General features: G+C 34.9%; 1 protein-coding gene across 8 annotated transcripts in view; it reads right to left on the bottom strand.

The window, feature by feature from the left end:
- The window catches only part of fra (frazzled), a 51,587-nt gene extending 40,729 nt beyond the window's left edge, over nucleotides 1-10,858 (bottom strand). For 7 of the 8 annotated variants that reach the window (XR_011043548.1, XM_068369554.1, XM_068369556.1 and 4 more), the window contains exon 1: nucleotides 9,028-9,160. The gene's annotated coding sequence lies outside the window, so the exon portion shown is untranslated. Of the gene's footprint in view, nucleotides 1-9,027; nucleotides 9,174-10,699 lie in introns of those variants that run through there. The other variant, XM_068369560.1, reaches the window with a different exon arrangement.
- Between the last annotated feature and the right edge of the window lie 3,281 nt (nucleotides 10,859-14,139).

Here is a 14,139-nt window from a genome sequence, read left to right as displayed (position 1 = left end):
CGCTGAAGTACGAGCTTCCTTGCCTCTTTTGAGATATCTGACTTGCATGCAAGCAAATGTCAAGCAAATATACAGTACTTGGTTAAGTTAACCGCTGTCCTAAACTGTTGCCGCAACATAGAGAAGAACGCTTACTATTTCTCTTCGAAAGGGATTCCTAGAATCCATTTCTTTTAGTGATGCTGATTTGCACCAACTCGCAGCGGTGCCCTATTAGCTCGGAAAAGTTTCTTGATCGCTGATTGGTTGGACAAGATAATTCTAACCAATCAGCGATCCGGAAACTTTTCCGAACTAAAAGGGCACCGCCGCAAGTCGGTGCAAATATGCATCGCTAAAAGAAATGGACTATAGTATCCTAGCACAGGTCGAGCACATGTTGGAGTTGCATGCTGCCAAATACCAACAAGCAAATTGATCTAAATGCAAAATTATAAAGATATCCTTCAAAACAAGATCTTGTAAAAGAGAGGGAAGCTTCAAATTCAAGTGTACACTTTCCAAACGATTTCATTTGGTGGTTGAAATTCACTGGACCATAAAAGCACGACGTTTAACGCAAGGCAAAGGTGTGATGACTCCAAAATTTTTATTTTTAAAAACCTGTACAGTAATGTTATCAAGTACAGTGTGGATTATAATATACTTTATGAAATAGCAAGATCACTGGTTAAATGTTCAACCATTGAAGTATAATCATACATTCTCTAACTTGTCTAAATATGATTTCAGTGTTGAAAATTTCTAAACCGACATGCTGTTTCACTTAAATTCATCCTAGTTTATTTGAGATAAACATACAGCTTGTACTGTACAGTATGTATTAGATCAAAAAATTTAAATAGTAACCTTAATAACTATACTAAGACAGTACATATGGTACATATTCAGTATATGGATAACACTCTCTTAAAACATTATACTCAACACAAGTGGAATTTAGTTTTACATCTTGCAAAAGTAATTCTTTGCACGCAAATGTGCCATTTATATTTCTTCATTTATGCAATTTATTTTATTCTCTACTCAAATTTATATCTTTTAAAGTATGGATCAAGGTAACAATACACAATCTGTGGTGAATGAACGATGAAATAAACCTTTACACAACAAATTCACAAGTTCAAGGGTACGGCCGTCACACAGCGTATAGCGTTCCGATAGACACAAAATATTAAAACAGCAAGTATTGTTTACAGACAGCTGACAATGGGAAAGGTACAGTATATTGTAAAAAATAAAGATTAATAACTCTACCCACCACATCAACAATTATAGCCAAGAGAAAATAATTGCAAAATTGTAAATAAGTGCCGATAAATTTCCTAAAGCTCAAAATTTGCGAGTAGCCGGCAAAATAATAAAATTCTAGGTATCTGGTGGTGATTGGCAAATTTTGAAATAACGAGGCTTGGCCTTCACACACTTTTTGCACTTACCACAATCCTAGTAGCTAAAATCATCATTAACCTTAGCAATAAAATACAGATTTCAAACATACCGTAAACATCTGTTACTTGAGACAAGTGTTTGATAAACCTTACCTTGTTTAATATCTTTTTCCTACATGCCGATTAAATTCTTATCAAAGTAATTTCATATTTTCTCAGTGATAACAACTACGCCAATCAATCATGGATTTTTTTATTTTCCTTATTTTGATATATTTTTTTCATAAGTGACATAAAACTTTGCCCCAACGATAGTTTGAAAAAAAATATAAAAATTAGATATTATGTGAACATTAAACATTGACATAACAGTTAATAAATAAATTCTACTCATATAGTTCTGCTAGCTGAAATTTTTTAGGATAAAATATTTAAAACTTAAAACTAAGAGAAACATGAAAATAAACATTACTTATCACATAATTATTCTTAACATATGGTACCATGTATACCAAAGCATTAACCTTCCTTAATGAATAATAACTGAATAAAAGGAATAATGAAGAAAATAAAAAATGAATCCATTACGCAAGCACTGAATAATAACATCACTGAGGATGAAGATACGCAAATAAAAATACATATCCAAAAGGAACGTAATACTGATTTCTTGCTTCGAAGCAAAGGCATTCAAGCGGTGGCTGCAACCAAATGACATGCGATGGAAAGTGAACAAAAATACAAACGAAAACAACATACTGGAAAGATAAATTAAACGCAACGCCAAGAGACAGCGGAGATCGAGCAATTAGTTACGATAACCAAAGTTTCGAACATGTAACAGAGAGAAATATTTAGCAAAGTACAGAAAAGATAAATAAGTCTGAATATCAACAGCACAACTCAAAATAGATGGACAACTTAGGTTTCATGCACGAGACAAAAGCAATGAGGGTTTATCGTTACCATCTTCCCAGCCGCCTGTTGGAGGAGAGAAAAGTAAAAAAGACATTATCACTTTGGGGGCAGACGCAGACAAAGGACCACACATCTTTCATACAGTTCATACAAGGTTTCTCTATCACAGACATTGGCAATTCATCCCTTGGGGTCTGTCTTGTGCTATGTGCGATCAAGTGTTTATGAGTGATCTAGTTGTTGTATTTGCTGTATTTTACTGTACTGTTCTAGATACAGTATTGTATACTAGTGAAGTTTTGAGACTGCTCAGTTTACTAACAGCCCTGACTAGCTTTGTTGATTAAGGTGTCAGTAAGTAGGTTTGATATAAAGTACTACCTGCTTTTAGTGGGACTTATTACAAGAAAAACTCCTTAGGACAATGTTAATTTATATACAAAGTTTTGTTAACACACATATCAAATTGTCACGTTTATAATTAATATTTCATTTAAATATGATGTATCTATTCTGTTTATATTGTACTAAACAATTCCAATCTAATTTTTGATACACAAAAGACTTGGAAACAAATCCTTTCATTGTTTTCATAACTTCTCTAACAGATTCAAAACAATTCCTGGGTAAGCATAAAAAATAAGATCACTGTCCCAGTCGAATGATGTCCATTGTTTAATTCCTCTCTTAGGAATATAGTAGGTGCCTTTGTTTTTTTTTTTTTTTTCTTTAGTCAGTTTTATATCTAGTAGTTTATTTATTTCATTATTTCCTTTCCTCACGGGGCTATTTTCGTTAGAGCCCTTGGCCTTATAGCATCTTGCATTTCCAACTAGGGTTTGTAGCTTAGCTAGTAACAATAATAATACAGTATTGTACTGGGCAAATGCCTTAGTTTCCAAATTACTTAAATGAGTTTAATTATTTCCAATGCTTGCATATCTATAAACAACTAAAAAAACCTAGTCAAATCTATGCCCATCAGTTGATTAAGTACACAAGTATGCTTCAAGGTCTCGCTTCTGTTCTGCATTACGCCTCGTCCACAGAGATCAAACTATTTCATTTATTGCATTTATCGCCCCAGACACTTTCAACCATACCCAAACCTTTCTTCGGCTTCTTTTGTCTCATGATGAGGAAGTACACACGGTTAGGTAAGGTTTCTTTACTTAAATATACTTGTTAAGGCATAGGGTAAACAAACAAGAGAGTACAGTACTGTATACCAAACTGTGCTGGTCCTAATTAGTCAACGAAGGGTTCAAAGTGACTAACGAACAACTTCATACTTAAAAGGGATGGAATCACGATACGACTTACAGTCAATTTACAAACGGTTCTTTCTTCTACATCTACTGAAAACAATTGACTCTCTAATTTCGACGGATGTGAGGATCAGAAATAACCAATACACATCGCGTTCAGGACATTGAAATGTCCATACAATTGATATCAACACTCAAAATTTACTAAACTCCAATAAAAATTTTATGTCTTACTTTAAAAAATACAGTATAGACATACTGTTAAATTTAACCCTTTTACCCCCCGGCTATTTGGAACTTTCCAACCCTTAACCCCCAGGGTTTTTTTTTTTTTTTTTTTAAGCACATTTTGCAATACAGTATATGGTATATTTTTTAAATTGCTCTAACAGACTTAATTTTTGTCATATAGAGGTCAGGTTGATCTCATTCTCTTGGAAAATGCCTGAAGTTTCTCATAAAGGTATAAAAAATATGCAAAAAAATAGCAGTTTTTTGCAAAGACGTACCAGTATGTCCATGGGGGTAAAGGGATGAGTTTTGTGAAACGTACCAGTACGTCCTTTAGGGGGTAAAAGGGTTAAGAAATGGTATTTATTATCTTCTAGATAGCTTTGTATAATATATATTTCTAAAGATACAGATTTATCATATTTATATAAACGCCATCCGACTAAAAAGCAAGAGTGTGTGACTGCTTTCTTGATGAATTTAAGATTTACCGTGAATACCACTAAACTGTAATAAGACTCTTATGAATTAACTCCTCTTAACCCTGGATAGGTACGGTCCTCGGACACCCCTTTAATGGTATACTCGGACGCGAACGACCCCGACGCCAAAAAAAATTCTTGAAAAATCAGTTTTTGCAGTAACCTCCTTTTTTCTTTTGCCAAAAAAAACTTCAATGAATGCTTAAAACAACTGTATAGATAAATACTACTCATCTGCAGAAAAACTATTTATTATAAATATTTTAAAAAATTAAGTAGAAAAAAAAAAGACCTGACATAAAAATTCATAAAAAAAAAGTTTATACATATATACACAAATCCTTTTAGGAATTGATTCTTGAATGTTTAGGACACATCTTGATGTATTTTGGATGAAGTCAGACCCATGGAGGTGAAGATCTGAAATGAGAAAAAAAGGGTAACTTTTTTTGGCCAAAAAAATTTGTCCAAATTTCATGAATTTTTTTGGGTACCCAAATGAAATAGGAAGTGGCTAATTTTTTTAGGGAATAAACATATGTTATCCTAAAATAGAAATATGTAAAAAAATCTTCATTATTTTGTAAATTACATTTATATCAGGGGCCATATCTAAAGGTAATTTTTTGAGTACTTAGAAATTCCGTAAAAAAATACATATATTTAATATATAATATGATATTTATGCAGGTAAAAATATACCAAAATATCAAAAATTCTATAGGGAACAAGAATATATATAGATAGGGCAGCTTACGCTTCGGATATGTCCACAAAATGGCCGCCAACCACACTGACTCAGACTCCCTAATCTGCCACTTGAAATGTAGGAAGGGTATGTCAATTTCAAGGTGTTATTTACTAATCTAATTATTATTGGATATGCATAAAAATTGTATGGTGGGTTGCTGGATAATTGTCGATTATTTTACGAATATAAAATTAAAATTCTGACCCAAAAAATTTTTTTGAAGCGAAATAAAATCGAAAAAAAAAATGTAAAACAATATTTTAGCTAAAAAAATTTGATGATATTCAATCAAAAAAAAAGTAAACAAAATTTTCCGACAAATAAACATCTAGAGGAATCATTACTCTGTGATAGTTCCTTAGTACGTAGTAATTTTGAAAGAATTGGGAAAAAACGAAAAAATGGCAATCACAGGAAAATCGAACACATACCTATATATACGCCATATCTGGCTAAAAAAAGAAGATAGGCATGGGTAGCCAGATCATCTAGAAACACTTTCCAACACTATAAAATTATAAGTTTTGCGACACTACTTGCCAATTCCTTACGGTAACATGACTAAGCAAAAAAATGCAAAACAAATAAAAAGGGGCACTCGTGGAAAAATTGCCATTCTAATATACGGCATTTCAGAAAAAAAAAAATTTCAGCCACGTGCTAGGCAAACCATCAAGGCATATTTTTCGACAAATAAACATATAAATGAAATATTACTCTGTGATAGTTCCTTAGTACGTAGTAATTTTGAAAGAAATGGGAAAAAACGAAAAAATGGCAATCACAGGAAAATCGAACACATACTTATATATACGCCATATCTGGCTAAAAAAAAAATAGGCATGGGTAGCCAGATCATCTAAAAACACTTTCCAACACTATAAAAATATAAGTTTTGCGACACTACTTGCCAATTCCTTACGGTAACATGACTAAGCAAAAAAATGCAAAACAAATAATAAGGGGCACTCGCGGAAAAATGCCCAACATTCTAATATACGGCATCTCAGATAAAAAAAAAGACATGCACGTGTTAGCCCAACCATCAAGGCACACATTCTAACACATAAACATGAAAAAAAAATCAATAATATACGGCAATTCCTTACTACGTAGTAAATTTTTACAAATATTGAAAAAAAACAGAAATTGGCAACCGCAGTTAAATACCCAATATACCAATAACTACGTCGTATCTGACAAAAACAAAATCACGCATGGGTAGCCAGATCATCTAGACACACTTTCCAACACTAAAAAAGCAAAAGTTTTACGACATTATTTCGCAATATCTTACGGAAAAATGACTTGGCAAAAAAATGAAAAAAAAGGAAAAAGGGACACTCGCGGTAAAATGCCCGACATTCTAATATACGACATCTCAGATAAAAAAAAAGACATGCACGTGTTAGCCCAACCATCAAGGCACACTTTCTAACACATAAACATGAAAAAAAAATGAATAATATACGGCAATTCCTTACTACGTAGTAATTTTTACAAATATTGAAAAAAAACAGAAATTGGTAACCGCAGTTAAATACCCAATATACCAATAACTACGTCGTATCTGACAAAAACAAAGTCATGCATGGGTAGCCAGATCATCTAGACACACTTTCCAACACTAAACAAGCAAAAGTTTTACGACACTATTTGGCAATATCTTACGGAAAAATGACTTGGCAAAAAAATGAAAAAAAATGAAAAAGGGGCACTTGCGGTAAAATGGTCCTCGTGGTGATGAACGACATTTTAACTAAAAAAAAAAACATGCACATGGTAGCCAAACAATCCACCAAGACTTTCCACAACTGATAACCTATACAAGTTGCACCATTCTACGACAATTTCATAATACGTAATAACTTTGATAATTATGCAAACTACCCTAGAAGGGTAAACTCGGACGCGAACGACCCCGACGCGTCTCAGAAATCGGGGAAGGAGTACAGCTACAGCAATGCACATCTGGACACTACTAGAGCGTGTAGGGGAGACACCTCCTGCAGGTCGATCACCCACAAATTCAGTCACGGGGGTGAGTCACGTGAGAAAAACCTGTTTTTTTTTTACGCTCGGGGTCGCAAACGACCCACCGTACCTATCCAGGGTTAAGATGATGATACAACAGACCACTATGAGAGAGAGAGAGAGAGAGAGAGAGAGAGAGAGAGAGAGAGCTACCAAACTGGAATTTATAACTAACTCTTATTGTTATAAATATTTCCTGTTTTCAAACCTTTTTCTTTTATTGGGGTCAAATTTAGGGAAGCTTCGCTGACGTAAATTTCTCATTGCGTGTACGAATCGACGTACAATACGTCATTAACTCCTAAAATGCAAATTAAAATATATCAATATATAAAATACACAAATACTGTCCATAAATGCTCTACTTAAGACTGCTTTAAATGGCATCTAATAGATACAGTAAACCCTCTTTAACAGACCTCCCTCTGTTCAGTCAAGGTCACCAACATTCTTCTGAATCATAATCAACTTTTTTTTATTGGTTTGGGCTTTTGTTTGTTTACTGTCATATGCATATCATTACTCTTCTTATTTGCCATCAGTTACAATTATTTACCATTTAAATTTTTATTATGTAAATGAAATACAAATAATTTTTGGAGGTTTGTTTTTAGTAGGGCAATTTATTCTATGAGAATATTATATTCATTGCAAGTAATAATGATCAAATAGAAAAATATGGATATTGTGTAAAACGTAATTTTAATAACTCCACATTAGATATTAGTTAAATGTCTTCTTCCTAGAACATTTCAAAAACATCAAAATTTTGACTACGCTTTTTTTTATGTCTGCACTTTATGCATGAAACTGGCAGTAATACATTGCCAGTATCCGAAATATTGGGCACATGAAAGTCTACCGACACAAGTGCTCAAATGCTAAAAAATTTATTTAAAAATATTTACGGTAGACGTAAAATCTTAAAAGAAATTTATCTAAGCAATATCAACTGGAGAGAACTATGATAATTCTCATAAAGGCCGTGTATTGTGAAACTACGGTAATACACAAATTTTGGATCTTCATGTTTTAAAGAACTCAAAGTTACGGAAGTTATTAAGAGTTCAATCTTCAGAGCATATAATTACGAACTCTGAAAATAATTATAGCAATAATAATAATCTAATCGCGCGCAAAAAAAAAAAAAAAAATTTTGATAACGTATATTGTTGGAATGAACATAATAACGAAGGACGACCCGAGAAACTTCTAAACTATTTAGTACGGTAAATGGTGAAAGCCTGGAAGACAGGAGAGAAAAGGGGGTCATTGCAAATCATCATTATCAAAAAGTCATTATCTCTACAGGATAATGTTCAACTCCCTTCTGTCATAATATATAAATAAATATATACAGTACAATCATTCATATATATATATATATATATGTATATATATATATATATATACTGTATACTGTGTATATATATATATATACAGTATATATATATATATATATACTGTATACTGTATATATATATATATATATATTGAGCTATACTATTATAATGTGAGGACACTTCACTAACCTAAAGTGTACTTACAATACTATAAGTAAATAAAGGATAATACTTGGTAATAATATTCATGCAATTGCCTACAAGTAATGACTATGAAGCTAAAATATGTATAATGTATAATGTGTATATATATATATATATATATATATGTATATATATATATATATATACTGTATATATATATATATATATATACATAATATATATATATATATATACATATATAAATCTAAAAACACGTAGCCTATCAATTTCAAAATTGCATAGCATCAGTAATTGGATAACCCTATAAGACAGATAAATCTACCGACACTTAGAAACGACAAACAAAATAAGTGATATTTGGCCTAAGTTCAACAAGACCTCCTCTCTATTTGCTATGTTCAACTTCTTTCAGCCTTAAAAAAAAACGTAAAACTTAAAACTTACCCACAACGCTGAGTTTAGCCGTTGACGATAATATGGTTCCCACTCCGGGCGAGGAAGCCACGCATTGGTATATCCCTTCGTCGGATCGGTCCGTCCGGGGCCGGGCCACCCAAGAGAAGTGGAGGGTGCCGTTTGGAAGGATTGTTCTGCAAGATAGGTCAAAGGTCACTATCCAGGAGGTATTTTAGTTCATGCCACAGGTATAGGGAAACTAAATGCGGTAATTATTTGATTGCAACAGCTGATGGTAAAAAGCTTAAGTTAATGGAGGAGAATATTAATGAATAACTTTTGTTTTTCTAATTATTATTATTACTTGCTGAGCTACAACCCTAGTTGGAAAAGCAAGATGCTATAAGCCCAGGGGCTCCAACAGGGAAAATAGCACAGTGAAGAAAGGAAACAATGATAAATAAAATATTTAAGGTGAGTGACAAATTTAAAATAAATATCTCCTATATAGACTACAAAAACTTTAACAAAACAAGAGGAAGAGAAACAAGACAGAACAGCATGCCCGAGTGTACCCCCAAGCAATAGAACTCTAACCCAAGATAGTGGAAGACCATGGTACAGAGGCTATGGCACTACCCAAGACTAGAGAACAATGGTTTGACTTTGGAGTGTCCTTCTCCTAGCAGAGCTTCTTACCATAGCTAAAGAGTCTCTCCTACCCTTACCATGAGGAATGTAGCCACTGAACAATTACAGTGCAGTAGTTAACCCCTTGGATGAAGCAAAAATTGTTTGGTAATCCTAGTGATGTCAGGTGAATGAGGACAGAGGAGAATCTGTAAAGAATATGCCAGTCTAATCGGTGTATGTGTAGGCAAAGGGAAAGTGAACCGTAACCAGAGAGATGGCTCCAATGTAGTACTGTCTGGCTAGTCAAAGGATCCAATAACTCTTTAGTGGTAGTATCTCAATGGGTGGCTGGTGCCCTGGCCAACCTACTACCTAATAAAAAAAAGGTACAGTATTGTACATAAGGTTGGAGAGAGAGAGAGAGAGAGAGAGAGAGAGAGAGAGAGAGAGAGCGGTACAAGGGTACACAAAATTCAACAATATTAGGATTCAATAGCTAAGTACCAAAGAATAAATAAAAAATATTTCCTCTCTCACTCTCTCTTTTGTATGTGTGTCTGGGTATGCATGTGTATATGCAAGTATGCAAAACACACAAAAATGAGCTAGCACTTCTGTATTTGTGTCAGGGTATGCATATGTATATGCAAGTATGCAAAACACACACAAAACAACTAGCACTTTTGTATATGTGTCCAGGACAAGGTATGCATATGTATATGCAAGTATGCAAAACACACAAAAATGAACTAGCACTTCTATATATGTGTCCGGGTATGCATATGTATATGCAAGTATGCACAGCACACAAAAATGAGCTAGCACTTCTGTATTTGTGTCAGGGTATGCATATGTATATGCACGTATGCAAAACACACAAAAATGAACTAGCACTTCTGTATTTGTGTCAGGGTATGCATATGTATATGCAAGTATGCAAAACACACAAAAATGAACGAGTACTTTTATATACATGTGTCAGGGTATGCATTACTTATGTATGTACAGTATATATAACATAAAACATGGCACATATGAGGCCAAACCTACAACAAGGTTAGGAAACACAAATCAAATGAGAACTTACTTTCTGGTATCGATGGAAGTGTCAACGGGGGAATTGTCTCTCCTCCAGGTCAAAGTGGGCAACGGATGCCCATTGGCCACGCAATGGAGCCACGCTGCCGAGCCCCTGGGCACGACCGTGTCGCTGGGTTCCACCGCGAAGGACAGCCCGCTCCAGATGCCATCTGGAAGAGGAGTAAGAAGTTACAAATAGGTTTTGTGACCTTCAATGGTATTCAGTCTAAAAATTAATTGGCATAATTTTGGTTTATATTATTATTCTGCTTTATAATATCATTCTACAATGTCTGGTTATTCTTTATGAAGACTTATCTCTTTGGAAAGTGTTATGATAGTGATCTGAAAACTATTAAGCCTGAATACAAATGCTAGCAAAATAACTGATAAGATAAAGAGCAAAATATAAACTGGAAAGAAATTATTTTCACACACCAAGGCCCGCCTGAACAGACTCTTAGTGTCTGATGGAAGGCGAGAAATAAACCCCTAAAAGTAAGTACTAAAAATTTATAGCAGGTTGTAGATTTACCTGTACTGTATTTTAATCTTGTGAATAATGATAAAACAAATGACAATTTCTAAGAAATTTGTATTTTTCCTAACATACCACTGAGCAATATATATAGGATATCCTCTAGAGAACGCTCTCAGACCAGAGTTTTTCCCCTCAATAGGCCTAGACTCTCCTACCGGCCCCCCCTCTCCACATGCCCAACACTGACCTCTTGTTTCCCAGCATGCCCTAGAGGGATGCCTCAGTCAACCTTTCCAGTTCGCCATCAAGTTCATCAACCATTCTTCCTCTGGTTGTTAGCATGTTCGCTTCTCTTGCGATCGCTAGTTTTTTGCTATTAAGGATAAACTTAATATAAATAATAGTAATGATAACTACTGTACTGTATTACCATCATTATCAGGTGAAATTGTATTGGGCTCATATTATCTGATAATTCATTCATGAAATGAATTTAAAATTATTCTGCAAAACGATTTTATGTTTCTTATAACAAATGTGTTCTCTTGTGATTCTTTAATCAAAGATATTATTATTATTATATAAAGATTTTTTAACCTGTAAGTTATATTATGATTCTTCTGATATGTTTTCCTAACCAAACCTGTCAAAAATTCTCGCATATTCTTGACAGCCACCAAGTCACCCTGACACACACCCACAAAAAAATCCCAAAATCCACGTATCACTGCCACTTGCAACAACCCAAATAAGTCGGGTAGAAACGGCAACGACAGAAAATACAGCACGCGCATCTTAAGTGCAAGAAAACCATTCCTTATTAGCATATATTCCATGAATATTCGAGTGGAGGCTTCGTCCGGTCTGAGATGACCTCGCAATCCGTTGTGGAAGGAACTCTTGATCTTCGCGTGAATCTAGGTGAATCTTAATTAGAAGCAATGGCATAATTGAGAGGTCAATGACCCCTCTTTGACCGTTTATGTAAGTAAGTTGGTTTTTGAGTTTATTCTGGTCTATTATTGAGGTAATCGACCCTTTAAGGGCTAACTCCATAACAAATAATTTGGCAGTTGAGCTCATGACCTTCTTTTTTATATTTGTTTAAATAATCCTTGAGTAAAAACTATTTAAGATGGAATTTAACAGTATTCTCTATACTAAAGCTGGATAATTTTGTCTCCATGAATATATCATTCTATACATCTTGTGTGGTAAAATAAATGTAATATAAAAATAGAAAACGGGACTTGAAATACATCCCATGGCGTCAATGGGAGTAGAGAAGTCGAACGTAAAATAAGACTGATGGCACTCGGAGGGTTGCAGTGGCCGATGTGGTAACATCCCTGACTGGTGAACGCCAGACTGGGGTTCGAGTCCACTCATACTCGTTTGTTTCTTTGGTCACTTAAACCTCACCATCCTCGTAAGCTAAGGATAGGGGTGTTTGGGGGAGACTATAGGTCTACCTGCTGAGTCATCAGCAGCCATTTCCTGGCCCTCTTTGGTCATAGCTTGGGAGGAGAGGGGGATTGGGTGCTGATCATATCTCTAGAGTATTGTCCTGCTCGATAGGGCAATGTCATTTTCCCTTGCCCCTGCCATTCATGAGCGACCTTTAAAACCTATAAAAGAAGGAAACTCCCACAGTTGTAGTTTGAAGGAAAAGTTAAGAGGATGAAGCGAAGATGATAAGAAGCAACAGAATTACAGTAGAAGAACTTTACATAATGAAAGCAATAAATTAACGGCACTATCTACTTCGGAGTGTCTTTGTCTCAATGTTTATTTGCTTGAAATTCTATTCAAGATTAAGCTAAAACTTACGCATGGATTCTTGCAAAACGTTTACCTATCACAGATCTCGTTATTGTCAAAAAGTGACGAGAGTTTGGCAAACTGGGAAGGATCCAGTCCGAAAACTTTGAAATCCTACAAGTCGTTACTTAGGACTTAACAACACTATCTTCTTCTATTAAAGGTTTAAGGTTTAAAGCCACTCATGAGTGGCACAGGTAAGGGATAGTGACATTGCCCTATCAAGCAGGACAATGCCCTAGAGACTGACCATATATGCATATGATCAGCGCCCAAACCCCTTCTCCACCCAAGCTAGGACCAAGGAAGGCCAGGAGATGGCTGCTGATGACTCGGCAGATAGACCTATAGCCTTCCCCAAACACCCATCCTTAACTCACAAGGATGGTGAGGTTACAGCGACCAAAGGAATGAACGAGTTTGAGCGCGACTCAAACCCAGTCTGGCGTTCACCAGTAGGGATGTTATCACATCGACCACCACAACGTGTTTTTTTCCCATTTGTATGAGGTACTATCTATACGGGTGTAAATCCAATTAATATCTTTAAAATGTATGGAGGATCAAAATACGACGGAAACGAGTGTCATTTTTGAAGAGAGCGTAATTTTTTCTATAAGAACAGTAGTTTTTTTCCTAGGTTACATTGCCCTGTAATTCACTACAAAAATACCGTTAATTCACGTTATTTACTATAGGAAAACAATTATATATCGTTTCCCCAGTATGTTTTCCCCACCCAAAACCCCGAGTTCCCACTGGGGGTCCCCCATTATCGTAGGATATAGATGTATATATATTTCTGAAACTATTCATTTGCGACGGAAACGAGTGTCATTTTTGAAGAGAGCGTAATTTTTTATATAAGAAACAGGAGTTTCTTTCCTAGGTTACATTGCCCTGTAATTCACTACAAAAATACCCAAAATACATAGAGAGTGTCTTCGAAAACCGATTCGAATCCCCTTTTCATCTGAATAAAAGTGTTCAATAGGGGACACCTCCCTGGTCCTATCTTGGATTGAGATTGGGCTTGGGCCGCTGATCTTTCTGGGACATTGTCACTGTCCCCTTGCCTCTGCCATTCATGGGTGACCTTGAAACCTTTAATATTCTTCTTTGCCTTCAGCTTTTCGCATTTCTAT

This window comes from Palaemon carinicauda, unplaced genomic scaffold, assembly GCF_036898095.1.
Source record: "Palaemon carinicauda isolate YSFRI2023 unplaced genomic scaffold, ASM3689809v2 scaffold652, whole genome shotgun sequence".
Taxonomy (NCBI): domain Eukaryota; kingdom Metazoa; phylum Arthropoda; class Malacostraca; order Decapoda; family Palaemonidae; genus Palaemon; species Palaemon carinicauda.
This window is presented reverse-complemented; position numbering and strand designations above follow the sequence as displayed.